The sequence below is a fragment of the Rhodamnia argentea genome, chromosome 1 (assembly GCF_020921035.1).
Source record: "Rhodamnia argentea isolate NSW1041297 chromosome 1, ASM2092103v1, whole genome shotgun sequence".
In the NCBI taxonomy this organism is placed as follows: domain Eukaryota; kingdom Viridiplantae; phylum Streptophyta; class Magnoliopsida; order Myrtales; family Myrtaceae; genus Rhodamnia; species Rhodamnia argentea.
Genome location: NC_063150.1, coordinates 21387995 through 21403921, shown reverse-complemented (window position 1 = coordinate 21403921; position 15927 = coordinate 21387995). Strand labels below are relative to the sequence as shown.

Here is a 15927-nt window from a genome sequence, read left to right as displayed (position 1 = left end):
GATCCAACACATACCCCTCTTAAATGGAATATTTAGATGGAACTGTGTTGAGTAACCGTATGACGCTTATAACACTAATCTATCATGAGAAAATTTTCCGGAATATTTCTTGCCAAGCTTCAACTCGCTCAATGACAATAACCTAAAAAAACGCAAAGCGAAATCTATTTACACTTAGATTTTCTACGAAACAAGAGGTTTCCATTACAACACGACGATATCTAAGACTTAATTGATCACATGGTAGCATGCATTAAGATGACGCAACGATTGATCCAAGGGCTACAGCAACATCAAATTGTCCAGGATGTTCAACTCTGTCCTAATGCATTTCTTTCCATAAACCGCAAAAACTTGTGTACTAGCCGCCCCGGTTCCCCGGAGAATCAGCCATTATTAAACAGCATTGTCATTTTCTCAGCAAGTGGTAGCTCATAAAGTATGACTTTCTCCTTCTATTTTTATGGACGTCATTATTCTAAAGTCAAATCCGCCCAATGTGATATCATCGTTCTCTTCTCTCCATCTCTCGGCTATCAAAAAAGCTGCTACGTCTCCACAACATTCAATTCATAATCGAAACTTGCAAATTTACATTCACAATGACATTGAATTGCGGGAGAGAGAGATAGAGGAACAATGCCTACCATCGATTTGGCATCCGACTTCAGCGAGCAGAGCTACGACAGAGCGAGCGAGCTGAAACGTTCGACGGCTCGAAAGCCGGCGTCAAAGGCCTCGTCGACGCCGGAATCACCGAAATCCCCCGAATTTTCATCCGACCGTAGGAGACATCCGAAAAGAGCTCCGAATCGGGCAGCAGCTCCGAGAATCTCAGCGTCCCGATCATCGACCTAGGCGGAATCGAACGACACCCGGCCAAGAGGTAGGAGGCGATCGAGAGGATGCGACACGCGTCGGAGACGCTGGGGTTCTTCCAGGTGGTGAATCACGGAGTTACGGTGGCCGTGCTGGAGGAGATGAAGGAGGAGGTGAGGAGGTTCTACGAGCAAGACGACGAGACAAAGAAGGTGTTCTACACGCGCGGCATAACGAGGAAGGTGGTGAACAACAGCAATTTTGACCTGTACATGGTGTCGGTGTCGAACCGGAGGGACACTTTCTTCTGCTACATGGCGCCTAGCCCGCCGTCGCCGGAGGAGCTGCCGGAGGTTTGGAGGTATGTGAGCGTGTGACCAGGCGAGGCCTCGGGTCTCGGAGGCGACCATGCCATTTTCACCTGCAACGTTAAAATATGTTGTTTCCACAGAGACAAAACAACCTTTTCACCCTTGAGGTGACTTTCTTTCTACACTTTTTAATTTATATAAACTAATTTATTTAACCTGAAATTTCTAAAAATGTCGCAATATAAATAACACTTTATAAGTTGGATCTGATCCAATGATTTCCATGGCTAAAATTGCAGGGACATGCTAATAGACTACTCCAAGCAAGTGATGAGCTTAGGCGGGTTGCTATTCGAGCTCCTGTCCGAGTCTCTCGGACTGAGGCCAAACTGCCTCCAGGAGATGGACTGCGCCGAGGGCCTGGCGGTCATATGCCACTACTACCCGGGATGCTCGCTGCCCGAGCTGATGATGGGGATGAGCAAGCCCTCAGACAACGACTTCCTCAAAATGCTCTTGCAAGACCACATCGGAGGCCTCCAAGTCCTTCATGATGACCACTGGGTCGATGTCCCTCCTGTCCCTTGAGCCTTGGCGATCAATGTTGGTGACCTCCTACGGGCAAGTTCCATTGCCGGGTTTGACCATGTTTCTTAAAATGGACCCCATCTCAAATCGGGTCAAGTTCGTAACATCCAATAATTTACAAGCAACCCCTCAGATCAACGGCAACGATGGCCCCACACCGGTTGTCTTCAGAGAAAATCGCACCTGAAATTGATTTCAAAGGGTATTGACATAGAATTACAAGTAAACTATCTAGTGCTTGGAAATTTATGTGAAAAACATAGGCGATGTCTTGGGGATATTGGGAGATACACTTTGCCTGGGCATATCTTGCTCTGCGCGAGCATCATGGTAACGGCGTGGATGCTGATGATGTCTGTCCCTCTTTTTTCTTCCTTGCAGCTTATAACGAACGACAGGTTTGAAAGCACGGAGCACAAGAGTGTTGGCTAACCCGATGGGCCCGAGAATATTGGTGCCGTGCTTTTTCAGCATGAGCTTCCAGCCATCGTCGAAGCTTTTCGGGCCTATTAGGGAACTGTTGTCCGAGGACAATCCTCCAATTCTTGCCTACTTCAAGGAACATGGCCTTGATGGAACCTCCCCTCGCAGACACTTTTAAGCTGTGAACTCTTATGTTTTTCCTAGGATCTGCATAATCATTCTCGAACAAGTAATATCGTTGGTACGAATTTTGGAATTCCAGTTTGCTCGCCGTGTTGTAACCATGTTTCTGGAGCATTTACTGATTTCTGTATTAGATAAGATTCCTTTTCATGCTACCATTGTAACATGTTGAGCCTATGTTGCTATAAACTTCTTGTTTGAACAAACAAATTCATTTAATCTGCAGAACTAATGTCGATATTGATTTGTATATGGGGATTGCACTCACATGAATTTTTGGTTCTCTGATTACCAATCTACTTCTATTAGTTTCAGGTGAGTTTGCAAATGTGCACGCATGTTGGATAATATTTGGTAAATGACAGAAAAAGGGACAAGGTACTTTAAGGGACATGGGCAAGGTTTCGTGGGACAAGGATAGTTTGATTAGTTTAACAAAATAATTGCACGAGTGATGGAGGACCGTTAGAAGGGATGTAATTTGTGTATGTTTAGGGTGCACATGATAACACTTCTGAAAGTGAATTTCTGCTCCAGAAGTATTTCCGGAGTAGAAATCTGTTTAGTAATGTAACTTATGAAGCAGAAATAGAAATCTGTTTGGTAATGTAACTTATGAAGCAGAAATCCATTTGGTGAAAATTTTTACTTCTGAAGTCCACTTCTAAAATTGGCTTTTTCCTAGTTTGAGAAGTTAAAAAAAATAGTTTATCCAACTCAAGAAATACTTCTCATCTCACCATCTTTTCATTACGCACTCACCCTCTTTTCAATCATACCCACCTCCGTCGACCTCGTCTGCCGCCAACCATTGTTGGCCGTCGTCGCCGCCGCCGCCGCCGCCACCGCCCACGACCACCGCCAACCACTAACCATCGCTTGCCCCCGCCCATTGCGGATCTCCACCGTACGCCACCCACCGCCGCCCCCAACCGACCACCCTTGGGAGCTGCCCACCGCCAATCTTCGTTGGCCGCCGCCTATCGCCGCCCGCGACCGCCGCCAACTACCACCTCCGATCACCGCAGACCTCCGCCAACCGCCGACCACCACCCACTGCCGACCTTCGCCGGCCATAACCATCGCCAACCACCGCCTCCTGCTGCCAACCATCGACTATCGTGCTAGCCGCCGCCGTTGAGTCGCCATCTTCGATGGCCGAAGTAAAAAATAAAAAATAAATTTTTATTTTTAAAAAGTAAATAATATTTTTAATAATAAAAATTATTTTTTAAAGAAATTTAAAAAGTTCAAAAATGAAATAAAATTTTTTCAGCCTCCAATAATAATTTTTCATAGAAGATTCTGTGTTCATAATATTTCAGAAATAAAAATTTTCAACCGCTACCAAACAAATTTTTTTAATCAGAAATAACTTCTGGAGCGAAAATAGAAAATCAACTTCTGTTTCTAAGGAGAAGTAAAAAAATCAACTTATGATTAGAAATTGATTTCTGAAGTAGAAGTGCTACCATGCGCGCCGTTAGCTCCTCACATGGGGGAGAACTACTCCCAACACCTTTCAAATGAATGATCCAGGCTCTATGAATTGGGCTATTCCACCGAGGCAAACATTCAATCGCTCTCCTTGATTCAATTTCGTGATATTCCTAGCATGTCTTAGACTTGGCTTGCAATTTTTTTAATATTGTGTCCCACGTCTTCCTCCTGGCCATCACTCCAAGAACCCTTGCACACTTTTGTAGTTCTGTCGTGACTCTCTCGAGGCGAATCCCAAGGAAGTTTGACGGATTGCCAAGCAAGCATCAAACAGTTGGAGCTTAATCTTGGCTCAGGCTTCGACCAAGAAAAAAAAAAAACCAATCTTGGCACCAGCCTCCCAAATGCTTTGCAAAGGCAACTTGAATTTTCTCATTTAATTAATCTAACATTAAACTTAAGAGTCGTCACTACCTATTTTGGGCTGGTTAGGAGCCAAGTGATGTGTGGATGGACACTTCACTTCCTACGAACCGGAGACTTGGTTACGCTAGTTGCCTAATTAAGGTCTTTTCGATATCGATTCTCAATCATTCCAAAAAATCGTGCGTGCAATCTTGGCCTAGGCCACTAAACGGTGTCCTTTGCTCCTAATGGGCACCGGTCAAATTTCTGGCTTGATTTACTTTGCTTATCTCGATGCTGATATAAACTCAAAACGTTTCGCGCCAAGTGCCACAGCCACCGCCTTCGAGTCTATTTTCCAATGGTATAGGGCGTTGCACACTGATTCCTAGTACAGCTTCGAAGATTTGACTTTCTCCGACAGAGTGTCGGCTGGTCCATGCTCCGACGGGCAATCCGAAAAACCATACTCTCGGACCCCTTTTGACTAGCCTCTGAGATCAGTGATGTATGGTTGGCAATCTTAACAAGTCTACTTTCGCTCCCGGTGTCGGAGGTTTCAGCTAATTTTGACTCTAAAGCAGAGAAATTTTCGATTGCCCTCCGCCCGTGTGTCGCTCTGCTCGACTCCCCTCTTCCATTTGTTTTCCTTAGTACTACCCTCAGTTTTCCAACTCTCCCCAAAATCTCTCTTTGCCGACCTCCCTCCTCCGTCTCCTCTTGGCTGCCCACTTTAATGCGGAGAAGAATTTTGCTTTGGCTCCTCTCCAAGCATTAACACTTTGTTCCCATTAGTCAAATCCCAAATTGTTAAAAAAAATTCCCCAATTTGTTCAGATTTTCCTTTTTGCATGCTTGAGGTCAACTAAAGTACGCTGCTCTCTCGCCTGCCCACATTAGTCAACTTCAATTTTCAAACTTCCCTCTTTCGTTCATTTTCTCCTCTCCTCCCACCGTCACACTTTGTTCTCCCTCTACTTCGGTTTCCGCACGAATCACCGTTCACCCTTTTGACCGTACTAATTGTTCGTTTGACCGTATTCCGCTACTCACTTACGCCATATTTTACTGTTCGAATACGGCAAAAATTTCTGTTCGGATATTATGATAACTTGTGATTGTGAGTGAGAAGTTTATGGCCTTGCATATGTCTGAATACATGAAAAGTATCTTACGGAAAATTTAGGTGTCAACAAGTCCTCTCTTGAAACACTTGCACCTTCCTTGAAAGTCATTCATCTTTCATCACTGTTGTCCAGTACGTCTTGGGCAATTCAAATTATCTCTGCTTTTATTGTGTGTGTTTCATACTCTCTAGGGATGAGCATAGTTCAAGTTGGTCCGGTTTCTAAGAGAATTGAAGATCGGACAGGTGGTCCTAGTTCTCGATTTCCGGAATCGGGAACTGGACAGGAGGTCCGGTTCGGTTCTCGGACGGTCTAGTTGAACTGGAAAAATGAAAATAAAAGTAAAGCATACCAATTTTTTTGGAGGCGGAGCTGTAATTTTAGAAAGCAATATACATCTACGCACACCAATTACCCCATAAAGCACTAAAATTGGTTCCCACGCCCACACGCACGCCAAATAATCAAGCACACCGTAGCAAAAATCACATTTTGTGAGAAAAGGATATGCTTTTAGCAAACAAAACACTTTCCAGTGTCCTTCCAACTATCATATCATACAAATCCCATGTTAAAAACCAAACAAAATGTGATCTCGACGATGTTCCCCATGAAAGCATCCCCTGGTCATCTTCTGAAGGGAACCATCGCTGGCTCTTCATAATGTCTTCTTAGAAATGAACTGCCACCCTCAATTTGTAAAAACTTTTATCCTATACAGCCAAAGCTGTAGAAGTATAGCGGTAACCGTGGTATTAAGTTCCATATTAAAAAAAAATAAAAATTTGACGATCTGAATGGACAGTCCATCGGCACGTTTCTCCCTAGAACAGGAAACCAGACTGCTCGAACATCAGTTCCACCTTGAGGAACCAGAGACTAGACTGATAAACTCCAAAACCGGACCAAACTCGTTGGTCCGATCCGGTCCGGTCTATCCATCTTGCCCACCCTTAATACTTTCCATTGACCGGAAGGTATGAGGATCTCGCTCGAGGACCTTTTAGTTTGAGTCTATATTTTTTCATTTGTAGTTTGGGCTTGCACCCATAAATAACTACTACTATATACTATTTCTTTTTTTTGTAATTGATGGATGTAATGAGAGGTATGATGTGCTAATTATATTCCTTGGCTGGAATGCAGGTAAAAAGTCAATCTGATGAACTTGCAGTACCAAAATTGCCCGTCGCTTCTCTGCCTTGTTCTTGAACTCCAATCACTTTCGTCGTGATGCAACGTGTGTAATTGTTCTCCTTTCCTCTCACTGTTCTTGAATCCAGTCATTGGATACCGCAGATACTTCGTCTTTCGACTTCTCCCACATTACCTGCAAGATCGGGCTTGGAACTCATGCAGTGTTTTCCCGAAGGAAGAAAAATGAGAGTATTCAGCAGAGATGAAGCACATGAAAATAAACAGAAGTACCATCGGACGTGCGAGCTAGAGGCTTTCGATGAATCAAAGGTGGGTTCAAGGGCTTTGTCGATGCGGGATTACAGAAGTTCCTCGTGTTTTCGTAGATCGCCAGAAAACCTGCTAAGTGCACTGGCATCGGGCAACAGCCACTTACGCATTCCTATAACTGATCTTGGAGAGATTGCGAAAGATCCATCGTAGTGCAAGGAGGTTGTAAATGAAGTTCGAAGTGCATCCAGAACTCGGGGCTTATTTCCGGTGGTGAATCATGGGATCCCCGCCGCTGTTCTAGAGGAGATGCTGGATGGAGTGCGCCGTTTCCATGAGCAAGGCGCTGGCGAGAAGAGACCTTTCCATCCTCAAGATTTCACAAGAAGCGTTGCCTCCTTATTACAGCAGTTCTAATCAGTATAGGACATAGGCAGCTAATTGGAGGGACACCCTATTCTGTATTATGGCACCTAATTCTCCCGAGGCAGAGGACTTGCCAGCGGTATTCCCGTAAGCGATTTCGCTACGGCAATCTCTTGCAATAACTTGATAGAGCGTTTGCTTCTAACGGATTAGGAATTTGCGACGAATCGACCAATTAACCATGTCAAACCCCTTAGTGACATAATGTGAATTCCCAAAGCAAGTGACGAATTTGGGAATCATCTTGTTCGAGCTACCGGTTGGAGGCGCTCGGGTTGAAGCCGAACCATCTGAAGGACATGGGGACTCGTCCTTCTGAGCCAGCACCGCCCCAAATGCCCACAACCAAAGCTCACCCTGGGAGCCAGCAAGCACGCCCCCAACCGCGACTTCTTCAACGTGCTCCTGCAAGTCCGTGTCGGAAGTCTCCAAGTTCTTCATCAGAATTAGTCGATCGTCGGAGATTGTTCATTTATTACAAATTGTGTCTAAATCAAGTAATTAACTTAAAAAATAACTTGACCACCTATCGTAACAAGGTTCCATAAGCTATCAACAGTCTCTAGAACTTTCAATTGTTACAAATTCGTCCCTCAACTTGTTGAGATTACAAAGATTAACTTCTTGTGCGGTTTCATAATGTTCTTCATCAACTATTCGAGGGTTTTTTTCCTACTAAAGCTTTTAATTTTTTATTTTTAAACCGGTTTGATTTTCTTTGAATAATCTTACTTAATAATCCATTTATTAACAATATAGCCCATAAAATAACCTTGTTAACAGCCTCTCTCACTTCTGTAAATTTCAAAATTGCTCCTAACCTTGTCAAAAAAATTACAAAGATACCCTTTTTATACCTAGTTTCATCATTTTCACATTATTCCCATTCCAGATGCAATAAAACCTATTAGTAATCTGTCAAAGACATCCTAAGCATGTGGAAAGCTTTCTAATTTAAGCCCCACAATCACAATAGATTAACATACAATTATTGAAACTTAATGACACATAGAGTAAAATCTACGCTAAATGAACAAATAATCAATCAACCAAGACCAAGAGTACTAAGTAGAGTCCTTAGAGTATTCACTTAACTTGAGTGAAATCTTCAACAAAGCAAGCCTTATCACCTTGAAATCAAAATAAATTCTAAATTACAAGTCTCATTCCTTTGAAGACAACAAAGCTTATTTGATAAAAAAAACAAGTGAAGTCCATAAATGCTTGACATTCAATCCTTGATCCTTAAGCAATCCTCTCATTGGTTGATTTTAAGTCACATGGATTAATGGACATAGCCAACTTGATGGCGAAGATTGAATAGCCAATGAACGGTTGAGATTAGGCCTTCTCTCGGATTAATGACTACAAGGGCATTTTGGTAATTTTACCAAGTGGCATTTTGGTAATTTTACCAAGTGGCATTTTGGTAATTCTTGCAATATGAGGAGAGTCGACCATATCCGGAGCTGGGCTGATTCGTCTGGCTCAATGGGTCGTGAGGTTCCATTGGGTTTCCGCTCAATGAACCGAACCCAATCAAGCGTGCCCGAGTTGGCCAATTCGACCGGGTTGGCCTCCAATTGCGCAAACTAATTTAGCTAATTGGGCTTGGTTATATTGACCAAATGGGTTGGTCAAGTCAATTGAGGTTTGGTCCAATCGAGTTGACCCGGTTCAAGCTGGATTGGCTCGGTTTGATTAGATCGACTCAAGGCATCTCAATTACCTTAAATCCCTTTGAATTGCATTATGGGCTTGACCAATTTTTTCTTGCTTAGCCCATTTAACCAAATCGGGCTTTGGTCCAAGTGGGTCGTACCGGGTTGGTTAATTGGGTTAACCAAGCCTCGCCTGTTGGTCTCAATTCACCATAGGAATTTGGATATGATGAATGGTGTGAAGCACAAGTTTTGGAGCTTAAATTTGTCAAACTGAGGCCTTTTTCGATTATTCACTGGCGGTGTTCTCTTTGGACCAACATTCAAGAGGAAGTACATCTATAGCGTGGGCATTTCTGCTATAACAGATGGACGCTATTTTCATTTGTTAGATTATATCTATTTTTATATTTGGTAATTTCAATTTTGCTTGTTCGGAAGTTTTTACTTCCGAAAAATTTTGACTGCAATAAAGTTGATTTACAAGGTCTGATTTCTGGAACATAGCAGATGTGAATGTGATAGATGCTTGCCATGCTTCTTTAACTAGTCATGCACACCGTACTCTTTCTATGTTATGCATGAAACGTTGATCTAATTCAATCTGGCAGGGGAATGAACCTCACAGCCAGGGGCGGTTTAAGGATGCCTTGCAGAAGTATTTGCTTGTAAGTTATTCTTATGCTTGTTCGCACTATATATTTCCGTTATGTGGCTATTTTACCTTGGACTGAGGGGATTCTTATAGGTCAATTTGCCATGATTTTTTCAAAAATAGCATTCAAATTGATTTTATTTGACTTAATCGGATTCAAATTGGGCTAATTGGAATTACTCATGAAGGATCAATCCTAATCGGCTTGAAAATTGAATACGTTATAACACCTAGATCAAATGTCGTAAAGGAAACTACTCTAAAAAATGACTAGAAATTAATAAATTATGAACTTTGGTGATCAAAAGTCAGAATTCTCGATCTGACAGAAAGGCCAATTCTCGATCTTTTTTTGTAAAATTGATGGATTAGAAGTCTAATTTTTCTAAAATTCAAAGTTTTTGAATTTTCTAAAAGAGTTGACCGAGGGTTGACATTAGTGGTTGACCAAAAAGCCAATTCTAAAGATATTCTTGGATTATTGATAAAATCAATGTCTAAGTTTAGACAGAACACTATGGAACTTGAAAAACCTTAAAGAACATTAAAAAGACTCCTTTTGGCCAAGAAATGGGTCCCATCGCGATTAGGATTCCTATTATCGAGATTTTACCTTTACACGAGTTTTCGGCAAAAAATCGGGTGTCGATGGTAGTATTGAGAAAAAAAAAACTGTGACTAAACAAGATGCTAAACAATTACTCGCTGTAATAGAGACGGGTGAGTTTAATCTAGTAAATAGGCTAAGGTAAATGCCCGCTCGGATATTCTTGTTAGATCTTTTCGCGTCCTCCGAGAAACACGAAGATGCTTTCCTGAAGGTGCTTAACGAAGTTGAATGTGCCGGAGACCGAAGATGATGGTCAATTGGAAGGACTTCACTGGATCCATCTTACTGAAGGACCAAATTTCTATTGCAGATGAAGACTTCTCTGCTGCAGGTTGCACTCATACGAAAGCACCGCACATGTTGCGCGGAACAAGCGATCGAACAATAAAATAGACAGAACAAGAAAATAAATCGGACATCGGATGTACGTGGTTCGGTCGTAGAGACCTACATCCACGGGGAGAGCAGCAACGAATTCCACTATAGAACGAGCGATACACGGAGAGTACGGAACCACACTCGAGTCACTCAAACACTCACAGTGTTTCTCAGCCCCAATTACATTCAAGAACGCACACAATATTTAGCCCCCAAATTCCTAACGAAATAATCTCTCAATCTCGCAAAGGAATTAACACAAATCTAACCTCAAGATTTAATCGGCTTCGACACTTGAATTCTTGATGTAATTCCACGGAGAAAATCTTCTAACAAGCACTCGTAGGTTGGCGCTTCAACAAGTCTTCACAACGACGATGGCATGCCCTTCTTGGGATATCAAGCACTCACGTAAAAGTGGCACTTCAAGACTTGGTTTTTCGTCATCCCCCGGAGCAACCCTTAAATCAATGTGTATATGTGCGTAAGGAATAAGAAAAGAATTTATCAGCCCATATTGGTCAACAAACTCCAAGTTTGACCGAATATTTGTCAGATTCACCTCTATCCAATATCTCTTTTCTTTGTTGACCGACTTACACACGGAACTCTATTTCCGTTATCCATAGGATATGGACTAGCAATTTGAATATTCTTGACTTCAATTCCAAATACGAAGGATTTCCATTCCGAACGTTCGCAAAATATCCAATGCGATTTTTGCTTCGGACTTAAACTCGAGACATAATGTCAACAATCTCCACCTTGGCTCGACGTTTGAGCCAAATCACAATCGCTTCGCTAAAATCCGAACACCATTGCTACTCTCCCACAGCCCCTACGGGCTCAACCGCCACATATATCATCCAAGTCCAAGTCGCGCTTGAACTTCGCAATAACCGTGGACCTCATCAGAATACCAACTTCACATGCACTTTTAATCGCTCCACAAGAACTTTCCGATACAAGCTCTTTAACCACGGATAAAGCAAAACCACCGTTGCATCAGTATCTGTCGGGAGATCGAACACGTACCTTGTCAATATCAGCGATTACAGCAACCGTTGGCTCTACGGGCTCCACCTCGTTACAAGCACCATCTATGTTAATTACCACGCTAGTATCTGCTACCTCGGGAGTTTCCGGTTGCAACTCCACCTCAAGCCGAACACCGTTCGGATCCGTTTGAATACCGCCACAAACACTCCTACCCCGAAGTACCGGAGACTCGTCAAAGGTAACTTTTCTGCTGCGAATAGGTGAATTTATATTTGAGCACCACAACCGATAACCACACTCACCTCGTGCATAGCCATGGAATATGCACCTTGCCCTCACATCGAGCTTACCATCACTTACTCGATAATAACACGGGCAATTAAACATTCTAAAATTAGAATAATCAGCAACGTTACTCGACCACACTTCTTCGGGAGTCCGATATCCAATTGTAGTCGATGGAGATCTATTCATCGGTGAGCTCGCCATACCAAGCGCATCCGCTAGAATTCTTCTAGCCATACCAGCACTAGAGATCATTTTACAGGCCATCTCTAGTAATGTTCTGCTCATCAATTCCGCAAACTATTGTGGTTTACCGGCACTAGTGCGGTGTTTCACTATGCCCTTTGTCATGCAGAATTTATTTACCAGCTTCGAGCAGGACTCCATGCTACTGTCGGTTCGCACATGCTTGATCAACTTACCAGTCTCCGTCTCGATCAAAGCTCTCGATCGCGTATTCCCGACAACAACTACAAACTTGTGCACCGGCACAGACACCCCGGTCTTCCTCGAGCAATCGTTAGACTCTCGAACGGATGTCGACATCTCCGAAGCGAAACCCGTCAATGTCTCACCTTGAAGTTCATACAGGCCACCATGCTTGATTCCTTTCATTATCACTAGGGCACCTCGAACAATCTTCAGAACTCCACCTTGTAAAGAATACCTACATCCAAATGAATCTAGGGTTCCCAAGGAAATTAAGTTCTTTTTCAATTCTGGAACATGTCTTACTCCAGTCAATGTCCTCACAATACCATTATGCATCCTGATTTTAACATCACCAACACCCACAACATCGCATTCAGCGTTGTTTCCCAACCGCACTTTACTACTATCCTTGCACCGATAAGTAGCAAACCGGTTTCTATTTGGTGTAGCATGAAAAGAACAACCGGAATCCATAATCCATCCGTCAAATGACGAATGCTCAATGACAGACAAGACCCTATCGACACCATCAGAATCATCAGTTATAGCTGCAACATCATCCACGGATTCAACTCTAATTCCCTTACCCGTTTCGTTTTTCAGCTTAAAACAATTCCTTCTAAGATGCCCTTTCTTGCCACAATTCCAACAGACCGCACCACCAGTCCTAGACGGGCTGCGTCTATTCGAGTTCATACTACTTCTGCTAACACAAGTACCAGTTCTTCCTCTATTTTCACCTACTAAAGCAAGAGATACAGATTCACCAGATTCTCTTCTACGGATATCCTCTCTCAGAATTAAATCTCGAATCCCATCAAAAGTTAAACTTGTTGATCCAGAGGAATTACTAACAGCAGTAACAGTAGTATTCCAGCTATCGGGCAATGAAGATAATAGAATCAAAGCACATACCTCATCTTCAAAGTCAATATCAACTGAACTCAATTGACTAACGATCACATTGAATTCATTGATATGATTAGTAATAGACGCACCTTCGCTCATCTTCAAATTAAACAGACGTCGCATCAGATAGACCTTGTTGATCGCAGAAGGCTTCTCGTACATATCCGATAGAGCTTTCATTAAACCCGCAGTGGTCTTCTCTTTGACGATATTAAACGCGACGTTACGAGCCAACGTCGCTCGAATAACACCCAGCGCTCGTCTATCCAAAGAATTCCCAATCGGCTTGCTTCATCGTCTCTCGTTTCTCCCCGGACAGGGGCAAGTGCAGCTTCATCCGATATAGATAGTCTTCAATCTGCATCTTCCGAAAACCAAAGTCCTTCCCCTCAAATTTGTCGATTTTCACTTTTACTTCTTCCGTCGCCATTGATTCGCTTCAACTCGATAAAGCCTGGCTCTGATACCAATTGTTGCGCGGAACAAGCGATCGAACAATAAAATAGACAGAACAAGAAAATAAATCGGACACCGGATGTACGTGATTCGGTCGTAGAGACCTACGTCCACGGGGAGAGCAGCAACGAATTCCACTATAGAACGAGCGATACACGGAGATTACGGAACCACACTCGAGTCACTCAAACACTCACAGTGTTTCTCATCTCCAATTACATTCAAGAACGCACACAATATTTAGCCCCCAAATTCCTAACGAAATAATCTCTCAATCTCGCAAAGGAATTAACACAAATCTAACCTCAAGATTTAATCGGCTTCGACACTTGAATTCTTGATGTAATTCCACGGAGAAAATCTTCTAACAAGCACTCGTAGGTTGGCGCTTCAACAAGTCTTCACAACGACGATGGCATGCCCTTCTTGGGATATCAAGCACTCACGTAAAAGTGGCACTTCAAGACTTGGTTTTTCGTCATCCCCTGGAGCAACCCTTAAATCAATGTGTATATGTGCGTAAGGAATAAGAAAAGAATTTATCAGCCCATATTGGTCAACAAACTCCAAGTTTGACCGAATATTTGTCAGATTCACCTCTATCCAATATCTCTTTTCTTTGTTGACCGACTTCCACACGGAACTCTATTTCCGTTATCCATAGGATATGGACTAGCAATTTGAATATTCTTGACTTCAATTCCAATTACGAAGGATTTCCATTCCGAACGTTCGCAAAATATCCAATGCGATTTTTGCTTCGGACTTAAACTCGATACATAATGTCAACAGCACATTTTCGTAAAACGCGGCAAAATGGTCATGGCAAGAATATTGATTGACAATGGTTCCACGCTGAATATCCGCCCGCATGCTACACGCAACCTTTTAGGTGTTGACGGGACGAAGAGGAGGCAGTTAGCGAAGTGGAACTAGAACTCTGTATTGGTCCTATACCGTGTTTAGTGATATTCCAAGTCTCCGACAGGCCAATTGCTTTTAATTTCCTACAGGGAAGACCTCAGGTCCACACTGTTAAGCTGTCCCATCGAGCCTTCATTAAAAAGCAAGGTCCATCCCAAGTGATTTGGAATTGAAAATCGGTCCTTCTTCTGAAAAGTCTCGTCAACTCTTCCACTCAACCCCTCAATTAACTTTCTGAGTCCCTCCGTCTCTTCACTAATGCATCTGAGATTTAACAAAAGCTTCTTCATCTCTGGATGGAATTCAACTTCACCTAATTTATGCTGGATCTCTTCAACAAATCGACAGTACCAAGAGAGGTGGTGCCCAAATTTGTACTCCGATGTTCTTTGTCTTGTTCAAGTTGAGTAGATGTTTAGTGATAGAAACTAGTAGTCATGAATGAAGCACAATAAAATGTCAATGGACTAGCACATTTGACTGAGTTATCGATGCTTGGTTATGTATTTGTACGGGAAGTGGAAACTATTATTTTAGTGTGGAGTAGTCTACTCTTAATTTTGCAGTTTTCACTATCCTAAAAGCCTGTCTCCGTAAGAATTCGTTTACTTTTCCCGTGGATGAATTTCTTCTGTGGGGGTTGAAGTCCATAAGTTTTGTGCTATCTATTTTCTTTTGTCCTATGTAGGGTAAAATAGAGTTGTCTCATTTGCTTGTATGTGAATATGATTAATATCCTTTGACCATATATAAGAGGTCTAGACTGGTTACTCTTTAGGGTTGTGTCCCGCTGTGATCTGATTTGCAATAAAAATTCCTTAAAACTCATTACTTGCTAGCTTGTATTAGATGTTTATAAGCCAGCATCCAGGTACGGCTTTGTGACATCTTTCTTCACTCCCACATGACCCATAAACCATAAGGGTTACTCTTTCAATGAAGTGGTTCAGAAAATAGTAGTGAACATTCATACTCCAAATTCATATCGGAATTATAGGAGATGACCGGCTGTCCTACAAAGGATGAAGCCTTTAACAAAAACCATTTCATATAAATCTAACTCCATATCAAATTGTTAATCAAGAAAAATCTGTATTCAAAAACCTATAAATATCCAAACTATTTTCAAAAGGATTTCACAAAAACTCTCAATTTCCTAGAATTTATTTGGTAAATGTCATTTTAGGTCACCTCATGTCACCACCCACATACCCCAATATCCTCTTCTTTGTTCTCGTGACATAGAATGATAATAGAAGGAGAAAGCAAAATCAGGGATCAGCAAGTGATAATCATTGATATGCTTATGAGATCAATAAATGATTAACGCCACTTTTAGAAGTGTGTATTGGCATAATGCATCGTGGAAGTCATACCAATAAACATTCTCATAACATGAATATGCCATATATTCTCCATGGGTCATTGCATCACATAATATAACGTAAACCATATAGTATGCAGCACATATCAATGTCAATCACTCATG

The 15927-nt window shown here is 42.2% G+C and overlaps 1 protein-coding gene and 1 pseudogene across 1 annotated transcript in view; one reads left to right on the top strand and one right to left on the bottom strand.

Moving 5' to 3' along the window:
• The window catches only part of LOC125314641 (putative disease resistance protein RGA4), a 233081-nt gene that overhangs the window by 52658 nt on the left and 164496 nt on the right, over positions 1-15927 (bottom strand). The gene's annotated exons all lie outside the window — the stretch shown is intronic.
• On the top strand, positions 545-2319 carry LOC125316519 (annotated as a pseudogene).